Below are 23,111 nucleotides of genomic sequence, written 5' to 3'. Positions count from 1 at the left end.
GCACAGTGGAAAACAGCAACAGTAATCCCCTTGCACAAAATGGGTCCATCAACTGACCCTGGGAACTATTGAACCATAGGCCTAACCAGTCTTATCTGCAAGGCCATGGAAAGAATCATCATGGACCTTATCTATAAGGACATGGGCAACATTCAAACTCTTGACCTGCCCCAGTTTGGCTTTGTCAAGGGTAGATCTTGCTTATTATACCTGGTGGACTTCTTTGAGAATGTCACCAAAGCCCTGGATGAGGACAAAACAGTACATACTGCCTATCTAGATATAGCCAAGGCTTTTGATGGGTCTATATTATAACCACGAAAGCCCATTTCAGCAAATACATAAATGCTGATACATATTGCGTGAACTGCGAATACACCGAACACCCTAAACTGTGAAATTCAAAATCTCGAACCGGCATAGTTGGCCAACCCCACCACTCGCTACATACTACCCACCCAAACAAAATAAATAAACCACGTACATACACTAAGCAAAACCCTACAGCAAATGCATAAATTATTATTAAATAATGATACATATCTACCTATCTCTAAAATCACAGTTAATGCTATTATTGATAAAATTTCATTTTTACTTTTTGATTTACTTATTACAGGATTAATAGATGAGTCATTATTTAAATATTTTAATGTTTTAAAACCAATTGTCCCTAAAATTTATGGCTTACCGAAGATCCATAAAGACCTGACTTTGCCACCTATGCGACCTATAGTGTCTGGGGCCAGTTGGTGTACCGAGCCCCTTTTGATTTTTGTTGAAGACACTTTACATGGTCTGCTGGATAACTGTCATGCCATTTTAAGAGACACCAAGATGTTGCTCGAAAGATTACATAACAGAATGGCCATTATTGAAATAGATATGGACTTTGTATTGATTACTATGGATATAGAGTCTTTGCTCACCAGCATTCCCAACTTATGGGGTATTGAGATGATTAGAGAATTTCTTACAACTAACAGGTGTTTTATGAACAATAAAGTTCAATTAATATGTAGCTTGCTAGAAATCATATTGGAAAATAATGTTATGACATTTCAGGAACAGTTCTTTTTGCAAAAGGTTGGCGTGGCCATGGGTACCCCCTGTGCCAATAGCTACGCCAACCTAGCTTTAGTTTGTTGGGAAGAAACATTTGTTCTTTCCAGCCAAAATCCCTTTATAGAACATGTATTATGGTATGTACGGTTTGTGGATGACATTTTTATGTTATGGAAAGGTGACGGTTTGAATTTTGCATCCTTTGTGACTTACATACTACTACTGATTTTTTAAGATTTTCATATCAGATCTCTGCTGAAAATATTGATTTTCTTGATGTACATTTGACTAAATCTGATCTAAATAATCTAAGGAGTCAAGTTTACCACAAACCTACTAGAAAAATACATACCTGCATAAAACAAGCATGCACCCCAGACATATTCCAAGAAATGTATTAAAAGGGCAAGTATTCAGGACCCTGAGATTACACAACAATGATGAGGATGCACATGCAGCACTTAGCAATCTCAAATGTGATTTTCTCCAAAGAGGCTATAATACTACTGAGATTGATAAAACAGTCTCTGATGCCTGGAAATTGAGGCACACAAAATGCAGACCCTATTTTAATCCAGTCATGGATAATCCTGCTACTAATAGCAATGGTACCTTGCCTATTAATGAGTTTAGAGTAGTGTTTCAGTTTGCCAGCAACATAAACCAATATATTGATGTTGTTAAGAAACACTGGCACCTTTTGCAAGACGTACCTAATCTAAATGCTATTACCACTAGCATTCCACAGTTTAGCTTTAGGAATAATAAATCACTCAAACAGCATCTTTGTAATAGAGAGACACACAAGCCAAATTCTCTTTCCACACGTCAGGGTACCTATCCATGCAGGTCATGTAGTGCATGTCCTTACATTTATAGCACAAATACATATACTCATCCAACAAAACAGTTCCATCTGTATTCCCATACATATGCTGATTGTAAAAGTACTGATGTGGTTTATTATGGTTTCTGCAAGAGATGTCCTGTTTTCTATGTTGGCAAGACTAATAGATCTTTTAAAGATAGAATTTTGGAACATCTTCGTGATATCAGGAATAGCAAGCATACAAATGCATTAGCTAATCATGTCATGAACACTGATCCCTCACATTCCTTCCAGTTTTTTGTCTTACAACAGATACATAAAAATTTGAGAGGAGGGGATATAGAAAATATTAATGAAGGTTGTGAACAAAAATGGATAATGAAACTTAATGCAGACAAATATCCAGGTCTTAATGGTACCACATCTCTGGTCCCTTTTTTGAAAGCCAGATGCCTTAAACACAAATAATTTTAAGCATAATATTTATTGCCTCTTACCTGTGAATGAATTTTACATAATTGATTTTTTAAAAAGATTTTTTATGCTTAGTAGAAGCTTATGTTATTTATTTTATCTCATTTATGTTTAGTTTTTGTCTGTGCCTTTAAATGCTCCTTTAGGTATGACATCACTAATTATGCTAATTGGTTTCAAGAGTATTTAAGAAATGAGCTGTATTAACATTTTGTCTGAAGAAGCAACTGAGTGTTGTGAAAGTGCTTACCACTGTTTTCTTTTGTTTATTTTATTAATGACGCTATTGTGTGCTACCTTGGTGCATTGTTCTTTTGTTCTTAAAACCCTACTTCTAACCCAAAAGTAAAGCTTGTATATACTACCATGTATGCACTTACCTTAACCTGCACAGTAACCCTAAGGTCTGTAACTATCGCACACTTACCTTAATGAGCTATACCCAAACAAATTAAATAATCCACACACATTCACTTAACAAAACCCTACTTCTAACCCTACACTAAATCTTACATACATTACTATCTATGCACTTACCCTAACCTGCACCCTAACCCTCAGGTCCATAACTATCGCACACTTACCTTACAGATCTATACTGCAGAAGGGCCAACTATGCCTATTTGAGATTATGAATTTCATGGTTTAGGGTGTTTGGTGTATTTGTGGTTCGCGCAATATGTGTCACCGTTTATGTATTTGCTGAAACGGGCTTTCGCGGTTATGATATAGACCCCCTTTGACACAATCCCCCATTCAGGTATCATGGAGAAACTCTCCCAGATGGGGATTAAACCATACAGTACTAGATGAGTGGTCAACTGGCTGACTGACTGAATGCACACTGTCAAAGTATTGAAGTCCATCTCCACCAGTAGACCAAACACCAGTGGGGTACCGCAGGAATGCGTGCTGGGCCCTCTACTGTTTGGAATCTATTTCTTTGAAGTCCAGGTGAAGGTAGATGACCTGTGGCTTACCAAGCAGATGACTGTAAACTGGGAGCAATCGCAGAATCCCCCAACAATGTTACAGACAAATTATTGGTGCCAAATCATGGACTAAAACTTAACTCAAAAAATGGCTCATTATCCCATTTAGCAGACAAGTAACCCCTGCTAATTATGATATAGCTAGCACCCCTCTAAGCTCAAACTCAGTGGTGTGAGACTTGGTAATAGAGGTTGATAGCAATCTAAACTTTGATCATCATGTGTCCGTAGTGGTAAGAAAAGCATTCTACATTGTGTATCTCATAAATAAGGGCATTACATCCAAGAGCAGCGAGGTTAAAGTTCCACTGTACTCAGTCATTATCAGACCACTAATTGAGTACAATGTTCCCTTCTGTATGTACCTCACTAGACACCTACAGCAACTGGAGAGACCACAGAGGTTTCTGTCCAAAAGAATCCAGGGCCTCCAAAACATGGCATACATGGAAAGACTGAAAGCCCTGTCACTGTACTCTGTATCATACAGGCTGTTGAGAGACAACCTGTGCCTGGCCTACAAAGCAGTCTCAGACTCTGCCCTGATGCAATTGCTGTACATCCACAAATCAAATGGGGCAGGAATAACTCACTCCTGGGTTCTCGGCCTAGCCTGTGACATTAACAGAACATGCTGGAGAGACATATATATCTCCTTTGAAATACAGTCCCACTCCAAGTGAAGCAGAGCTCTTCAATGATCCTTTTCAAGCACAATCTTGACAACTGGATGGGTGACCATAAATTCATTCCAGGATGGCACCTATGTCCTTCCATCATGAACAGGGGCAGTTGGTGCTGATCACAAAATCGCACTGCTAACAACGACCATCTAAATATGGTCAAAAAGGATACTCAGGTTTTTACACAGATAGGCTTGTAAAGGCCTCAGGGCCATTAGCCTAATATCCTCCTATGAACCTTAATAGTCAATAGGAGACGGAGTAAAGGGAAACGGCTTTTAGTCAAGCTGCATAGGGCATGTTCTTCGCACCCAGTAATTTTTATAAGAAACCACTGAGGCTGCTACAGTTGTTGCAAGTACCTGGTCAAGTGCATGCCGAAAGGTGCAGTGTACTCTATTTCCGGTCTGTTGAGCACTGAATACAGTGGGACTATAACTTCCTTGGATCTGGATACCATGCCTTTACTTTTAAGCTGTTTATAAAAGAACTTTCTCACCACTGTAGACACATGGTGGTCAAAGTTCAGGCTACTGTCTATCTGTGTACCTAGATCTCTCACCTCTCGGTCCACCCTTAGGTGTGAGCCATTAATGTTGTAATTTGCAGGGGTATTTGACTTCCCAAAGGGTATAATTTTGCATTTTGTTGCATTTAGTTTTAGGCCATGGTTCTGGCACCAGTCATTTGTCTGAGTCAGACCTCCCCCCTGTAGGATATACATCACTAGGAGATTCAGTGATTGCCCCCAACTTGCAGTCATCAGCAAATTTCATCAGCCAAAGGCCTTCTACATTAGCCGTGACTTCAGAGAAGTGTAATCTAAACAGGAGAGGTCTCAGCACTAACCCCTGTGGTACACTACTAATAACTGACCTCCTGCTGGATATGGACTCTCCCACGCTAATAACATGTATCCTGTCCATTAACCAGCTTGCTATCCATCTGGTGAAGCAGGGATTTATGCAGTTCAGCAGTTCGGCTTCATCAATGGCAGGTCATGCCTGCTCAATCTGGTGGACTTCTTTGAGAAAGTCACTAGGGCCATGGATGAGAGTAATATAATGCATACTGCTTACCTTGATCTGGCTAAGGCAGTTGACACAAATCCCCACTTAGGTATTATAGATAAATACACAAAATTGTGCATAAATCCATGCTTCACCAGATGGATAGCCAGCTGGTTAATGGACAGGATACATGTTATTAGTGTGGGAAAATCCACATCCAGCAGGAGGTGAATTACTAGTAGTGTACCACAGGGGTTAGTGCTGGGACCTCTCCTGTTTAGATTACACTTCTCTGAAGTCATGGCTAATGTAGAAGGACTTTGGCTGATGAAATTTGCTGATGACTGCAAGTTGGGGGCAATCACTGAATCTCCTAGTGATGTAGATATCCTACAGGGGGGGGTCTAACAAATGACTGGTGCCAGAACCATGGTCTAAAACTAAATGCAACAAAATGCAAAATTATACCTATGAACCTAGGTATGCCCACAGGCCAATCAGGTAAGCACACAGTAAACTTTTCACAAGCAATTCCCAGCCCAGATAGGTGAAATCAGCCCTCTCCTGCCACAAGAGTGTAGACTTAAACCCTTTTAATGTAAAATCACTGGCTTGAGCCCAAGTGTTAGGGAACAACAAAATAAATGCATAAAAGTGCTGAAAACAGCAGATACAAAGTATTTAAAGTACTACAACTGCAGAATAGCAGTCCTTAAAATAGTTTAAAAATGCAACTTAAAACATTAAGCAAGTGCAGGAAAAATAATAAATAGCACAGAAATCATCAAGGATGCAACAAAATAATACTTAAATGTGCTTTTCTTGCCAAGGATGGCTTTTGATGCAGGCAAACACACTCAGACTTGCTGGCATTGTTGCCAAACGATGAGCAGCTACGAACAACTTAGCCTCAGCTGTAGTAGGCAGCTTGAAAGCAATCTGCATGTCTACACTGAACTTACCTCTAATGTTACCTCTTTCTCTGACTCTGAGAACACTGTTAATACATTTGTGGACAAATTCCCTTCCAAATTCACCTGACTCTCCCTTCCATGTGTTCCACCCCGCATTCTGTCTCATACCCCCCCCCCCTCCCATAATCAGCTTGGACCATCCAAAATTAAAAATACCACTTCCCATGTTCTTGACATTATTCCTGGATACCTGCTTTTAAGTGCTAAGTCTCATCTAGCAAAACTCCTCCATTAACTCTTTAGCCTAAGTCTTTATACTGGTTACGTCCTAAAGTGTGGAGAACCGATACTGTGCCCTTGCATTAAGGTGGTCCCTTTACTAACCCTGGTAATCACTGGCCTCCTAGTCTTACTGTTACAAATTAAAAGGCTACTGAATGTAGTAAAGCAGAACTAATATACAAGAATAAAAGTGATCTTAAATCCTTGGATACACACCAGCTTTCCTTTGTAAAAAGCAATTCATGCCTGCTCAGCATGGTTGAAGTCTTTGAAAGAGAGGCCATGGTCAAGCGTCACACAGTGCATACTGCCTACCTAAAGCTTGACAGTGTTTTCACCAGTGTCATCCATGCTGGGATTATTAACAAGCTTTCCCAGTTCAATATTAACCTTTACATAGGTTGCTGGATATGCTACTGGTTATCTAGCAGAACTCATATTGTTAAGGTCAAGGGTGTTTGCTCAAAACAGAAAAATGTCACCAGCAGTATCACAGGGCAGTGTCCTGTATGCTTTCCTCTTTGGTATTCACTTCTGTGGCATGAAAGCTAATACCAACAGAGAGAGACTAACCAAGTCTGCTGATGAGAACAGGAGCGGGTGTAATTGTTAATGTACTTACATTATAGACACAAGGTGCAGGGTTTGATTCTCACATGTGATAATTGGCTATGCTTAAAATGGCCGACAAGGCAGCTAGTCTACTACTAACCTTTAACTGCAGTTAGTGAGTAGTTATTAAATCTTATTTTTATTCTCAAATTATCCAGCAAGGTTTAGGCCAAACAAATGCTTGGTATATCAATCATGGGCTTACTCTCGAGCTCAAGAAATGCATTATACTTTCCTTTTTTTAAATTCAGGATCCTTTCCCATATCATATGAATAATATTTCAAATAAATCCGGCACAAGTCATCACAAACTTGGATATGTATATAGATAACTCTCCCTTGCTCCCCATGGCTCATCTGGGGCTAGAAGGCCATTCTACCCTGCACAATGCAGCCTTCATAGTATTGCCTTAAGCTTTAAAGAATTTACATACTTGAATATAATGCTCTCTTTTGCATGTATTTCAATAAGTATTTAAACCAAATCAAGACCGTAATGTTTCCTCATCAAAACAGTTTCAATTCTCAACATCCTTAGCTACACTAGGACAATAAACACCATGTACCGCTACACAGTGTCATACAGACTCTTGAGGGATGATCTCTTCTTAGCTTTCTGTCCTTTGTATGACCCATCTAAGCCTGAACTCTTTCACCTATATAAAAATAGTGGTAAAGCAAACAATCTCTGCAGAGACATAAGCCTATTTTACCATATCAGCACCACCAGATTGTGCAATAGATATTTCACCCAAGCATTTCCATTTCAGGAATAGGTTGTCTTTAGTTATGAACAGACCTCTTTACTAGCAACCTTTAAAACCAGTCTGGATCAGTGGATAGGTGATCACAATTTTTCACATGATGTGGGATATGTGAGGAAATATGTGACAAGCCTCAGCTTCTTACTGGTCTCCTTGGAAGCAAGCTTATTAAGAACCTGTGAACCTATATTTCAGAGAAATCCTTATCCAACTAATTCATCCTTGAAGTATGTGCAAAAAATAGCCTCTGAGCCTTTGTCTAGTTCAAATGGCTTCTGATCTCCTTTACCAGTCTGCTGCTTTGACAGCTGTTAAAATTATTTGATGCACACTCATGTGGTCAGTCTAGAGCTTGCCTTTTTCTCTCTCACGCTTTACCCATGCTTCCTTTACCTCTTTGCAAACAACGAGAACCTACAGAGATTTCAGTTTTTGGAGTTGATACTCTCTGTGCACCTACCATTACACTATCAAGTATCACATTTTGTTATACATTTTTGTGTCCTGAAATCTTACAACTGCCTGTATGCTCAGATCTGGCCCTCATGCATGCCATTTCGCTTAGCCTATGAAATGCTATGATACAGCTGACATCACACTGTTGTGCAGGAAGTTCAGAAATGGCATGTGATGTATAGGGACAGTAAAAAAAAATGACATGGAAAAAGTTAATGCCCACTTCAGAGCCAGTGGTACAAAAAGGCTGCAGAAGTGCTGTTACACAGCTGGTGTTAAGTGCATAATACAGATGACCTGCAGTGCATGAATACAAGTAGCAATGAAAACTAACAATACCTGTACTGCAGTCCAGAACTATGTACAGGGACTGCATTACGGTGAAGTTTGACACATACATTTAACAACAACAATTATGTGACTTTGAAACAGAGGAATCTGAACCTTGCTGCGACAGTACTAGAGAATTCTATTAGTGGGACTTAACCCCTACGACCCTGATATGTGGGGGGGGGGTGCCATATAGTACTTCTGTGAGCTAACTCCAGGATCGTTGTACCTTAGAGTAAATGGAATTTGTTGTGCTGCTGCCTTCTCAAAATTAGCATATGACAAACACCTACCTATCAATAGTGAAAATCCAGTTGTGCGTGTCACAAAATTGTGAAAAATACAGTGCTATTTCAACAGATAAAAGTTTTGCAATTTGCTGTTACAGTTTTCAAGCACCTTTTTTTAAGGGAAGGCTACACATCTAGTATTTAGATCACTGTATCTTGGACAAAAGGGAATATACTTGGATACCAAATGCCTGGGTTTATTATATATCACCCTTATTTCCATTTTAAGCTCCACAATTCCAAAGACAGCAATTATGGTTCTTAACTCTTTCAAATGTCAGCCATAAGAAATGTGATCTGAATGTTGAACAAATGTTCAATGGAGTTCTGTGTTAACCCTCCCTGTGAGATCTAACCTGACCGATACATACTACATGGTTTATTCCTAACCTCTGGTTATTGGGTAGGCTTGTAATAGTCTGCAGATTGATAGCTTAGTACTCACCTATGGATGTATGTGTACCTCTTGCAACATGCAAAAGAATTACAGCCTGTGAGAATGTGTACCACCTTAAACAAACAAACTCCTCACCCAGGATTTCCTGCACTGAATAAAACAAGATTACAGTGCCTCCCTCAACTGCTGTCACACTCCTGAGTGGCATTTGTTCCCTGCTATGATCAGGATGCCTATGAAACAAAGAGAACACTAAGCTACTGAAAATGCATTCATGCATTTCATACAGCAAAGCACTGACTACATTCTGAGAAATATTAAGTCTCTGTATATGAATCAAACCTATAGCAGTAATGTGGATGAAATGCCCTCATTAATGTGGTAGATTTCCACAATGAAGTGCACGTCTGAATCTCACCCCAGACTTAGTACCAGAATTACAATCCATATCTGACTTGAAACTGTGTATTCAGACCATACATAGATTCCAGGTGCAGCCATGATAGTTGGTGCCCCGGGATTTTACTGAGATGGAATAGGTAACTCTTCAGTCAACAAATTACAGAATCCTCTTGATGGCTCTTATGGCAGCAAGTTCAAGTTCAGTCAAGATGTACTATCTACTACAATCAGCTGCACGTTGTTGGGGACTTCTCTGTTATCGGTGTATTTGCCAGCAGTTATATTTTTCTCACAGTTTCCCACCTTTAATAATGGACATCGGCAAGGTGAACAACAGTAGTTTTGTAGACATTGAATAACTGAATGTGAATAAGTTATGTGGCAGCACACTTATAATCTTGATAGGGATGTTAAAGTACATAGGAGTGAGCTCCAAATGGTGATCTACAAAATTGACTTCTGACTGCAAATGGGCAATATCATTTATAGAGAAAACCTTTTGGGGAAAGGTAACTAAACAATGATATGTTCTAGTGGTCCTGCTGAGCATACTTTTGTCAAATATTACAAAAGACCAAAGCTAGCTCCAAGGTGGAATTAAACACCCAGGTAAATTGTACTTAGTGCGATACAGATGACATTGCACTGATAAGTGACTCAGGCACTGGAGGAGCCAATTACAGAAGGCGGGAGAGACTGGCTGTTGCCAGCTTGGTCATATCTGATCATAGAGATAGTACAGCCTGAGCCAGTGCGGCACCTACTGGTGGGAGAGGGGAATGACAATCAGCACAATGAGCAAAGGATCTGTGCTTGTTACTGCCATGCTGTGTACATGATAGCTAACCTTTAATTATTACTGCACATGTGTGCATGTGAACACAGAGAAGGCATTGCAGGTGTCACACTACCGACCACTCAGCCATGGCGTTAAGGGTCAAAAGCAGAAAAAACTCATGCTTCACGGCTGTTTGGATGATGTTCCCTCCATCTGGCTCCTGCCTGATATCAATCACTGATTGTGGGTATAATAACAAGGAAACGAATGAAACCAAGACAAGCAGGGGTGGGTATATGGTCAGCAGCAGGTACAAATGGGGAAAAAATCTCTGAGAAAAATTCACACAGAAGTTGGGGTTCAAAATTACTATGATTGCAAGAGTAGAGTTGTGGTAGAAAGGACAGTTTCTTGCAGAAATCTGGTGTGGCTTTCATGTTGAATGCTGATGAAATCACCTAACATAGAAAAAAAAAAAAAAAAAATATATATATATGTGTGTGTGTGTGTGTGTGTGTGTGTGTGTGTGTGTGTGTGTGTGTGTGTGTGTGTGTGTGTGTGAAAAGAATAGAGAAGATGGTACAGGAGAAGAGAAAATGACAGTGGCATGTATGTAAAGTAAGAAAAGAGAAATGAACTATGTTATTTAAACACACTGCTTTATCAAATAGTACATGGTGTCTGAGTTGAAAGAGGAAGACAATGTATATAAGTGAATGTGAATGGTTGCTTGAAAAAGGATTCACAAAGAGTTTGGGGGGTCTCTGTAGCGCATTGTCAAAAGTCATAGTCATTGGTACAGTAACCCACAAAGATGGAAACAGAGACACAAGAGCTCCCAGGATGCCCTTAGGATTCATGAGTGGCTCCAGCAATAGCGGAGTAAGTCCAGAGGGAATAGAAGACAAGCTGGTAGACCCAGTGTGGAGGTGGGGCACTGTGGGCCAGGCCAATGACAATGATGTCCCAAGGGGGATAAACAAAAGCAGCTACAGCAAAGAACAGTAAAAAGATTCATCTGCACTTGGAGGCAATGGAAGAAAAGAGAAGGCATAGGAAGAGAAAAGCAACTACCTATGTCTGTCAGCAGCACTCATGCAAGCACAATAAACCATGGTTCTGTTGACTGGTTTTAAACTGATTTTAATTTGAACAGGATGTGTCAAATGGATTAAGTCCTATCACTATTTACTCAAACAGCTGAACATGGTTTCACTGTAGGACTTTATTTTGCAGTTAGTATATTTAAATAAGTGGGAGGCACTGGCATTTGGGGAGCTAGGCCTCCCTAAAATGCTTTTGTTGTCTGGAATTTGCCAGGTTGACTAATGTCAGATCACTAAATTACTGAGCATCTTTGTCAGTCGCTTTGCATGCCTGTATGCAATTATTCCTGACTGCAGTGTTATTTACAGCTATGTTTATGAGGGGTTATTTCTCATGAAACAGAAATAAATGAAACAACTACGATACAATCAGTGGTACTGTACAAAGATATTTAGACTTGTGAGTTCTTCTGGAAACAGATTTTCAGTTTATAGAATAGTGCACATGAATAAGCTGCCTGAAGTAATATGCTTCTCTATTGGTTTGGCATTAATATAAATAGTCATTCTTACAGCTACAAGTGGCTAGAGATCTTAGTACCATAATCCGTTTTTGTTATTATCATCTACATTATTATTGTCACCTTCTTTGAGAACACTGGTGGTACAGCATACCTCTGGTTGTCGTGGTCCTTTATATAATCAACATATTGTACGATTTTTGACATGTAATCAGTTGTTTGTTTATGACAGGCTCTCTGCATTTTATTGCCAAAATGTATATCCTTCTAACACTGATTATTTTCCCTGAGGATCTAAAAGTCCCTCCAAATTTCTCCTTCCCCATGAGAACATGAAATATTTATGTTTGTTTATCCATGAATTCATCTTACGTAGTCTTAATGACACTTAATTTTGTTGTTGTCAGTACCACAAACATTTATTACATTCATTAAGATGTTCACTCACTAACACATATGTTGTTTGTGTTGGAGAGAATTCTGATAAACCAAAAGCCACATGATCCCTTTCAGCCAATCTGATCAGCTAAAAGTTAGACAGCATGCCCCTGAATAGCTAATCACAATGAATTTCAGTGGTGGTTCTGCTCAGGGACTTTTGAAATAAAAAAAAAAAAAAAATCAGCATTGGCATTTCTAAGCACTGCAACAGCATATGCAAAGAGGCCAGATTTAATTGGCATCAGTGACACGCCATAACGATCAGTATCACTGAAATCCATATATTGCAAATTGCCTGTTCTGCATATTGATACATTCTTAGATAACAGCTCCTGACAACTAAGCCTGTGAAGTAATGTAATCAGACTGATGTCCTTCAAGAGCCAGTTAAGGACAGTTTGAACTTCAGGCTCTTGCCTGTAATGTTTTCAATAACTTGTAGGGCAGATGTCACTAGAGCAGAACAGTATTTTAGATGCAATTAGTTTACAAAGACTAGTGCCAAGATATAGTTATGTCTTACTAGAGCTTGACACTTCATTCAACCACTTCATGAGTTCGGCATAAGCATAACTTTATATCTGACGTCACTCCCTTATTGAATATAAGTTTGCATTTTGGTCTCCACTGTCATGTTGTGCTACATAATAATGAACTGACCTCTAGTGCTGCAGCACCTGCCTCGGTCATAGAGCATAATAAAAATCCATTTAAGGCACCTTCTTGGCTCAGTGCAGGCAGAGTGAGCACATTCCTGACTTTAGTCTGCCATTGAAACATTCATTATTTCACATGTGGCTAAACTGAGTGCAGAACAGTGTAACGGCAGAAACTGAATTCTGCATATTTTGGTCCTTGTTGAAAAAGTATTTTACTACCAGATTAGAAGTTTGCAAACAATATAGAATACAGTTTATGTTGTACAGCAGTTAACCTTTATGGTATTCATGTTACAACAGGAAATGATAAAAGGTCAGGTCGTGGTGACAAGGCAGAGAAATACAATGAAGAATGTGGGAAGGGGGGACGAAATGCTGTATCAGCAGGTCTAATCAATGCACCAAATATGGCTAGTATTGTGGAAATGCTGTATCAGCAGGTCTAATCAATGCACCAAATATGGCTAGTATTGTGGAAATGCTGTATCAGCAGGTCTAATCAATGCACCAAATATGGCTAGTATTGTGGACCTTTTACTCACTGAACACTTGAAAGCATTATACATGCTCAGAAATACAGTTTTGTAAAGGTGCAGGACTGCATCACTTGTGAATAGATTATAATAGGGAATCTGCACTGTGGCACAGCCATTTCCAGCAGGACTCAGAAATCTGCAGCTGGCAAAAATGAAAAGGTTAATAAGTCGATTTCTACCTTCACAGCTATAACCTTTGTTATTATTCTGTGTCAGTCTTCTTTACCTCGTACTTTTGGCCATATTCAGAACACTAATAGATACCTAATAACTGCTCTACCTGTGACAGTTTTGTTTACTTTCCCTTGATTGTTAGCAATGCTAGTGCCAGGTCCAGTGGCATAGACAGCTAGGTTCATAGGTGGAAGAAAATGGAAACTGCTCGTACACCAGGACAGTATACTCCAAAAGTTTAATGAAACAACACAAACAATTCCAGGTTAAGCGCTTTCGACTGTATCCCAGTCTTCATCAGAACAATGCATTGAAAGAGCTTGTGATATATATACACAAATTGCTACAATGAAATAATAGAATAATTAAAGTAATTAATGGAAAAAAACGCCAAAATATTTAAAGAAACATGGTCATTCTCCATATAAAATCTGTCCTATTCAGATACTTATAAAACATAACACTGATGTTGGAATAAATTACATACATACAGTAATATGTGTAAATGTGAATACTAATAATGTAATGTAAATATTACAAACTATTCTATTATCTAAATGCACAATACTAATACAATTACATCTAAATATGCTGCTTATAAACATGGTGAAATATTGAATAATAAAATAATTTGAATTAAAAAACGTATCAGTGTATATGTCCATGTCATATACCACATATCTATTATTTAATTAAAAAATATAGTTAAAAAATATAAAAAATATATGTATATGCTGTAGAAGCAACTCTGAACTGTGAGATGGATAACCCTATTTATTATTCTAAAGCTAGAAAAGGTTTGATGCTGATAAAATCATTGAGACCGAGTGGTCTCGTAGAATCTGTAAGGATCTGCCATTTACTCTCACACAAAGACAATCTCATTTTCCAGTCACCTCCAAAAGGTGCAATCTCCACCTGTTCAATAATAGAGAATAGGAAGCAATGATCATTTCCCTTCTCTAATATATGCCTATATAATGCATTTTTGGAATCTTGTTTTCCTATTTTATAGAGGTGTTCGTAAATGCGTCAGTTTAACTGTCTCTCTGTTTTGCCTATATAGTGTGCGTTGCATTTGGTACAGACCGCCAGGTAAACAACCTGCTTTGTTTTGCAATTACCTTTCCTACAAGTAATAGTGGTGTGGCATATGTCATCCAATTTGATGGTGCTATTCAAATTGATGAATTTACATTGTTTACAATTGCCACATCTCACTGTGCCTTTGCCAGTCTCATGTGTTGACTTATTGTTGTCACCTCTTTCCAGAAGCCTTTTCATATTTGGAGCAGTCCTGTAAACACATCTGGGTTTCGCACCCAGTATATCTTCCATACCCATGACCATAAGTGTCCTCCAATATCTTTCTAAGATATCCTTTATGATGTACGTGTTTGGCGTGTACATAAGTATGCATACCCTACCTGGTGATTCAATATGTGCCCCCTCCTGCTTATCAAATTTGTAGGTACCTAATAGGGGTTTGTATATATTACCCCATCCATTCTGTACATAACTAATTGTCTCCTTGACCATTTGCTCTGGGTATGCTCTACTCATAAACATTTCCTTGATGATGTTTAGTTCCTTGTCCAAAATCTGTTTGTTAGATGACATTCTTGCTGCACGGATAGTTTGCCCTTTGATCACATTTTTGAATATGTAAGGAGGGTGGTTACTACTCTAATGGACATAATCATTAGAAAAAGTAGGTTTTCTGTATATACTAGAAGTAAACCCCCGAGTGTCATGACTTAACAGAACATCCAGAAAGGAAATTTCTTTGCAACTGTATTGATGAGTGAATTTTAGAAAATCGACAGTGTTGTTTAAGTATGTCATGAATTCATGTAATCTGTCCACAGACAACTTCCACAAAATAAAAATGTCGTCAAGGTACCTAACGTATAAACCAATGTCTTGGAAAAATACACTCTTAAACACATGTTCAGATTCCCACTCAGCCATGACCAAGTTCGCGAAGATGGGAGCACAAGCTGCTCCCATCGCCACTCCCTTGGTCTGCCTGAAATATTCTCCTTGAAAGGAAATGAAGTTGTAATCCAACACAAGTGACATCATGTCACATATTAAGCTGACTTTCTCCCATGAGAACTCTGTATAGTGTATTAAACTTCTTTCGAAGTATTCCAATCCCTCTGTCTTAGGGATACTGGAGAAAAGGTCAATGACATCCACTGTCAAAAAAATCAGATTGGTGTTCCAAATGTCATTGGTTAGTATACCTAAAAACCTCCAAGAATCCTTGATAATATGGGGGATGTTGTCATATACCTTCTTGAGCCATCTGTCGATCAATTTCCCTATGTTAAAAGTTTTTGACCTAGATCCTGACACAATTGGTCGAAAAGGGGGCTGTTCAATAGATTTATGTATCTTGGGGATACCTACCATCTTTGCTAACACCGGATGATCAACTTTCACATATGAATAGGTATCATTAGATATCCTATTGTCAATGAGATATTCTTCAATAATAAGGTCAATCCGTTTGTGACCAATGTTAACTTGGTTTAATGAGATGCTCTCATAATTCCCTGAATTGTGTAAAATATTATGGATCTCTTGATTATATGAATCGATAGGGAATATCACGACTCCCCCTCCTTTATCGGGTTTCATTACCCTAATATCCCTGTTCCTCATGATGTCTAATAAGCTTTTTCTTTCCATACATGTTAAATTGTCTGGTAAATGGTCCCCTTGATTTCGCATCCTATAATGTGTCCAATAAATGTCATTGCACACTAGTTGTTCAAAATTTTGAACGTGAGGGTTGGAATTCGGTATATATGTGCTTTTTTTAGTAAGGTCAGTGCCTGCTATACCTTTGATCCCAGTGTTGGAATCCTTATTTTTGTCAAATTGTAATGCCAAGTTAAGCTTCCTACAGTATTTTTTGACCTCCTTAATGCTATCAAGTATACTCCATCCTCTCATGGGTATAAACTTCATACCTTTTCCTAACAGTTTGGCACAGATGTGGTCTATCTCAATATTGGAGTAGTTATAAACCTTAAAACCATCATATATTGTAATCCTTGGTTTTGTAGTGCTGACTTGTTCATTGATCAAATTCAAATCATCGGTGACCATCCCCAAAAAATTGTTTACCTCAGTCGTTGTGGGTGTATTCCCAGTCGTCAGGCAGGGATTGACATATTGGATGGTGTCGGGCTGACCTATGTCCTGTGCCATTGCTTTTGGACCTTCCAGGCAGGGAAGAATCTTCCCCCCTGAAAATTTTCTTCCCTAAAAGAGTACTTAGGTTCCTTTCTTCTGGGAGGGTATTTATTGTAAGCTTCTGTCCCTTTGTTACTAGGCCATACATAAGCCCTGTTGTTTTTATGTGCCTCCATGTCCCGCTGCATTTTCCTATTTTTTCTATCAACAATATTGTGCACATTATTATCTGCAAATGTGTACTGCCTCAAGTACAAGTCTTTAAAACACTCATAGTCATTATGGTGGGTTATAATATGATTCATGTGTTCTAATTCTTCTGATAATGTACTTAACTTTTCATCCTGATGTTTGATAAGAAGCTTCATGAACTCAAATCCAAATCCATCAAATAACTCATTGAATTCATTCATAACCCCAGATGTGTAACTTATCCCTAAAGGTAGTTTGAAAAACCTAAGGCCTTTCGGCACTATATTCAACTTAAGACACTTAGATAGATAACTACTATCAATTTTAGTATTCTTAAAATTAGTTAATTTTTTACCATAATCCAATATATACTCCTTCAGAGAGGTATAACTACATTCAATATTAGAAATTTTACCATTAGTGTATCTCTTATCAGATTCAAAATAATCTCTGTTGTCTCCTAAAAATTGTTCAAATAACATGTCACCATTACATATATTATCCTTAGGGTGATTTCTATTGACATTATGTACAAAAACAGTTTTATCACTACATTGCACTCTAGTGGGGCTCGTGGTAGTTTGCTCCAAATTGGGTATAAAAGTACCTGTTTTATCCGGAGCATACTTGCTTCTGCTATTTGGATCCCTCGTAACTTTGGGGTGAGCCCCACCATAATGCTTGTCCATACGCTTTTTACAAAGGCTATAATCAAAGGTAAAATCATGTTCAAAGCCTTCGTGTCGTTCGCTCAACAAATTGTCGTCTTCAGTGTGTGCTAAATCCAAGGCTCTAGTATTGTCCGCTCTGTATCCCTCCGATACAGCTTCGTTGTTATGCTGACCGAGTGAATGATCAAAGACACCATCCGTGTCTTGTAGGGCTTTGGGAAAGCCGCAGTCCGGTGTACTTACATTACCACATCCCTGTGGTTTAGTTCTAAGGTTGCGCGCCTGCGCGTTGGTTCCCTTATGTACGTAGTTAACGTCAACCTCCTCGTCAGAGTGTACGGAAACCATGTTTTATAAGTATCTGAATAGGACAGATTTTATATGGAGAATGACCATGTTTCTTTAAATATTTTGGCGGTTTTTTCCATTAATTACTTTAATTATTCTATTATTTCATTGTAGCAATTTGTGTATATATATCACAAGCTCTTTCATTGCATTGTTCTGATGAAGACTGGGATACAGTCGAAAGCGCTTAACCTGGAATTGTTTGTGTTGTTTCATTAAACTTTTGGAGTATACTGTCCTGGTGTACGAGCAGTTTCCATTTTCTTCCATCTGTTTGTTCCTGAGTTGTTGCTGCCTGTATTCGTAGTGGGTCTATTAAGGATGGCTGAAATCATGGAAACTTCTGCTTCATTGTCGAAGGACGGTATTATAGAATTGAGAGCTGACCTTACTGCACTGCAAGGAGAGGTACATAAATTATTGACTCTCATTAGTGACTTGGTTTCGAACAATACTGCCAACAAGGAAGAAATCCATTCACGAGCATCAATGGAGATCATCAGAGCCCATTCGGTTTCCGTACACTCTGACGAGGAGGTTGACGTTAACTACGTACATAAGGGAACCAACGCGCAGGCGCGCAACCTTAGAACTAAACCACAGGGATGTGGTAATGTAAGCACACCGGACTGTGGCTTTCCCAAAGCCTTACAAGACACGGATGGTGTCTTTGATCATCCATTCGGTCAGCATAACAACGAAGCTGTATCGGAGGGATACAGAGCGGACAATACTAGAGCCTTGGATTTAGCACACACTGAAGACGACAATTTGTTGAGCGAACGACACGAAGGCTTTGAACATGATTTTACCTTTGATTATAGCCTTTGTAAAAATCGTATGGACAAGCATTATGGTGGGGCTCGCCCCAAAGTTACGAGGGATCCAAATAGCAGAAGCAAGTATGCTCCGGATAAAACAGGTACTTTTATACCCAATTTGGAGCAAACTACCACGAGCCCCACTAGAGTGCAATGTAGTGATAAAACTGTTTTTGTACATAATGTCAATAGAAATCACCCTAAGGATAATATATGTAATGGTGACATGTTATTTGAACAATTTTTAGGAGACAACAGAGATTATTTCGAATCTGATAAGAGATACACTAATGGTAAAATTTCTAATATTGAATGTAGTTATACCTATCTGAAGGAGTATATATTGGATTATGGTAAAAAATTAACTAATTTTAAGAATACTAAAATTGATAGTAGTTATCTATCTAAGTGTCTTAAGTTGAATATAGTGCCGAAAGGCCTTAGGTTTTTCAAACTACCTTTAGGGATAAGTTACACATCTGGGGTTATGAATGAATTCAATGAGTTATTTGATGGATTTGGATTTGAGTTCATGAAGCTTCTTATCAAACATCAGGATGAAAAGTTAAGTACATTATCAGAAGAATTAGAACACATGAATCATATTATAACCCACCATAATGACTATGAGTGTTTTAAAGACTTGTACTTGAGGCAGTACACATTTGCAGATAATAATGTGCACAATATTGTTGATAGAAAAAATAGGAAAATGCAGCGGGACATGGAGGCACATAAAAACAACAGGGCTTATGTATGGCCTAGTAACAAAGGGACAGAAGCTTGCAATAAATACCCTCCCAGAAGAAAGGAACCTAAGTACTCTTTTAGGGAAGAAAATTTTCAGGGGGGAAGATTCTTCCCTGCCTGGAAGGTCCAAAAGCAATGGCACAGGACATAGGTCAGCCCGACACCATCCAATATGTCAATCCCTGCCTGACGACTGGGAATACACCCACAACGACTGAGGTAAAAAATTTTAGGGATGGTCACCGATGATTTGAATTTGATCAATGAACAAGTCAGCACTACAAAACCAAGGATTACAACATATGATGGTTTTAAGGTTTATAACTACTCCAATATTGAGATAGACCACACCTTTGCCAAACTGTTAGGAAAAGGTATGAAGTTTATACCCATGAGAGGATGGAGTATACTTGATAGCATTAAGGAGGTCAAACAATACTGTAGGAAGCTTAACTTGGCATTACAATTTGACAAAAATAAGGATTCCAACACTGGGATCAAAGGTATAGCAGGCACTGACCTTACTAAAAAAAGCACATATATACCGAATTCCAACCCTCACGTTCAAAAAATTTTGAACAACTAGTGTGCAATGACATTTATTGGACACATTATAGGATGCGAAATCAAGGGGACCATTTACCAGACAATTTAACATGTATGGAAAGAAAAAGCTTATTAGACATCATGAGGAACAGGGATATTAGGGTAATGAAACCCGATAAAGGAGGGGGAGTCGTGATATTCCCTATCGATTCATATAATCAAGAGATCCATAATATTTTACACATTTCAGGGAATTATGAGAGCATCTCATTAAACCAAGTTAACATTGGTCACAAACGGATTGACCTTATTATTGAAGAATATCTCATTGACAATAGGATATCTAATGATACCTATTCATATGTGAAAGTTGATCATCCGGTGTTAGCAAAGATGGTAGGTATCCCCAAGATACATAAATCTATTGAACAGCCCCCTTTTCGACCAATTGTGTCAGGATCTAGGTCAAAAACTTTTAACATAGGGAAATTGATCGACAGATGGCTCAAGAAGGTATATGACAACATCCCCCATATTATCAAGGATTCTTGGAGGTTTTTAGGTATACTAACCAATGACATTTGGAACACCAATCTGATTTTTTGACAGTGGATGTCATTGATCTTTTCTCCAGTATCCCTAAGATAGAGGGATTGGAATACTTCGAAAGAAGTTTAATACACTATACAGAGTTCTCATGGGAGAAAGTCAGCTTAATATGTGACATGATGTCACTTGTGTTGGATTACAACTTCATTTCCTTTCAAGGAGAATATTTCAGGCAGACCAAGGGAGTGGCGATGGGAGCAGCTTGTGCTCCCATCTTCGCGAACTTGGTCATGGCTGAGTGGGAATCTGAACATGTGTTTAAGAGTGTATTTTTCCAAGACATTGGTTTATATGTTAGGTACCTTGACGACATTTTTATTTTGTGGAAATCGTCTGTGGACAGATTACATGAATTCATGACATACTTAAACAACACTGTCGATTTTCTAAAATTCACTCATCAATACAGTTGCAAAGAAATTTCCTTTCTGGATGTTCTGTTAAGTCATGACACTCGGGGGTTTACTTCTAGTATATACAGAAAACCTACTTTTTCTAACGATTATGTCCATTATAGTAGTAACCACCCTCCTTACATATTCAAAAATGTGATCAAAGGGCAAACTATCCGTGCAGCAAGAATGTCATCTAACAAACAGATTTTGGACAAGGAACTAAACATCATCAAGGAAATGTTTATGAGTAGAGCATACCCAGAACAAATGGTCAAGGAGACAATTAGTTATGTACAGAATGGATGGGGTAATATATACAAACCCCTATTAGGTACCTACAAATTTGATAAGCAGGAGGGGGCACATATTGAATCACCAGGTAGGGTATGCATACTTATGTACACGCCAAACACGTACATCATAAAGGATATCTTAGAAAGATATTGGAGGACACTTATGGTCATGGGTATGGAAGATATACTGGGTGCGAAACCCAGATGTGTTTACAGGACTGCTCCAAATATGAAAAGGCTTCTGGAAAGAGGTGACAACAATAAGTCAACACATGAGACTGGCAAAGGCACAGTGAGATGTGGCAATTGTAAACAATGTAAATTCATCAATTTGAATAGCACCATCAAATTGGATGACATATGCCACACCACTATTACTTGTAGGAAAGGTAATTGCAAAACAAAGCAGGTTGTTTACCTGGTGGTCTGTACCAAATGCAACGCACACTATATAGGCAAAACAGAGAGACAGTTAAACCGACGCATTTACGAACACCTCTATAAAATAGGAAAACAAGATTCCAAAAATGCATTATATACGCATATATTAGAGAAGGGAAATGATCATTGCTTCCTATTCTCTATTATTGAACAGGTGGAGATTGCACCTTTTGGAGGTGACTGGAAAATGAGATTGTCTTTGTGTGAGAGTAAATGGCAGATCCTTACAGATTCTACGAGACCACCCGGTCTCAATGATTTTATCAGCATCAAACCTTTTCTAGCTTTAGAATAATAAATAGGGTTATCCTTCTCACAGTTCAGAGTTGCTTCTACAGCATATACATATATTTTTTATATTTTTTAACTATATTTTTTAATTAAATAATAGATATGTGGTATATGACATGGACATATACACTGATACGTTTTTTAATTCAAATTATTTTATTATTCAATATTTCACCATGTTTATAAGCAGCATATTTAGATGTAATTGTATTAGTATTGTGCATTTAGATAATAGAATAGTTTGTAATATTTACATTACATTATTAGTATTCACATTTACACATATTACTGTATGTATGTAATTTATTCCAACATCAGTGTTATGTTTTATAAGTATCTGAATAGGACAGATTTTATATGGAGAATGACCATGTTTCTTTAAATATTTTGGCGGTTTTTTCCATTAATTACTTTAATTATTCTATTATTTCATTGTAGCAATTTGTGTATATATATCACAAGCTCTTTCATTGCATTGTTCTGATGAAGACTGGGATACAGTCGAAAGCGCTTAACCTGGAATTGTTTGTGTTGTTTCATTAAACTTTTGGAGTATACTGTCCTGGTGTACGAGCAGTTTCCATTTTCTTCCATCTGTTTGTTCCTGAGTTGTTGCTGCCTGTATTCGTAGTAGGTTCATAGGTGTGTACTATGCTAATGAACACAATGGCCTTTTTAAGCATAGCCATGCATCCTAAACCTCTTACAACGTCTGGTACACTTAATAAGTATAAGCAGGGGCTTGGGAGATAACTTTACAAGCAGGCACCTGGGAGATAAACCATTTATAGGCTGCCTGTGTCCATTAGAGACACAGGTGCCAAACCAGGACGAATTTCCCGTTCCCCATCCAACTGACCAAGTTACACTTGAATTGGGTTAGGGAGGAACT

Source organism: Protopterus annectens, chromosome 7.part0 (assembly GCF_019279795.1).
Source record: "Protopterus annectens isolate FY-2018-M chromosome 7.part0, PAN1.0, whole genome shotgun sequence".
NCBI lineage: Eukaryota > Metazoa > Chordata > Ceratodontiformes > Protopteridae > Protopterus > Protopterus annectens.
Note: the sequence above shows the minus strand (reverse complement) of the source record.